The sequence below is a fragment of the Austrofundulus limnaeus genome, unplaced genomic scaffold (genome assembly GCF_001266775.1).
Source record: "Austrofundulus limnaeus strain Quisiro unplaced genomic scaffold, Austrofundulus_limnaeus-1.0 Scaffold2671, whole genome shotgun sequence".
In the NCBI taxonomy this organism is placed as follows: domain Eukaryota; kingdom Metazoa; phylum Chordata; class Actinopteri; order Cyprinodontiformes; family Rivulidae; genus Austrofundulus; species Austrofundulus limnaeus.
In genome coordinates, this window is record NW_013955073.1 from 8,373 (window position 1) to 9,476 (window position 1,104).

Consider the following 1,104-nt stretch of genomic DNA (forward strand, 5'->3'; position numbering starts at 1 on the left):
TTTCATGAAATCCATCCAGTGCTTCATGAGATATTTGACTAACAGAAACAGGTTCTACATGGTTCTGAGTCAAACCCAGTCAGGTTCTGAGGAACTCTTCTGGGTCATCAGAAGCTTCTGCAGGCTCTGTTCTGGTGAACCGGACTCTTAAGAACCACCTGAGTGAGGAGCTTCATCTCTGTGTCTTCAGATGATGGGTCACAGGTTCTAACTGGGCCGACCCATCAGAACCAGCATGCAGAACCAGAGTGTGTCTTCAGATGATGGGTCACAGGTTCTAACTGGGCCGACCCATCAGAACCAGCGTGCAGAACCAGAGTGTGTCTTCAGATGATGGGTCACAGGTTCTAACTGGGCCGACCCATCAGAACCAGCATGCAGAACCAGTGTGTGTCTTCAGATGATGGGTCACAGGTTCTAACTGGGCCAACCCATCAGAACCAGCATGCAGAACCAGATTGTGTCTTCAAGAAGTTCTACTTCAGAGGAAACGAGGAGACAATGAAGCTGACAGCAGGACTCTGAGACCTGGTCCAGGACTGGAGGACGGTCTGGGACAGAAACCAGTCTCTGGTCTTTGGTCCTGCAGTCCTCAGGTCTGTGGAGTCTCATTACTGCAGCTGAACCACAGACCGGTCCAGGTCCAGGTCCAAACCAGCCCTCCCTCTCCAGCTCTGTTCCTGCACACAGGGTTTTGATGGACGGGGTAGGGTCTTACCAGAACCAGTTCTGGGTCAGGACTGAAAAGTTGACAGTTTGATCTCGGCTCCATCCTGGGTCCAGAACCATCAGAACTTCCACTGTTCTCCTCCTGCTTCTTTTTCTTCTTCTTTTAGAACACAGTCCTGACTCAGCATTTCTTTTCTGACTCAGCACACATGCTGACCCGTCAGAACCAGGTTCTGACAGCAGCACATCTGGATGAACATCTGGATAAACAGTTCCAGCTGGATCAGGTGATTTGTTTGTAAAACATGAAGTTTTTTGGGTTGTTGCAGTGAGAAGTTCACCTCTGAAGTCTGAGTGATGTCTGAACATGAAAACCTTCCTGACAGTCTCATCAGGCCGAGCCGAGCCGAGCCGAGCCGAGCCGAGCCGAGCCGA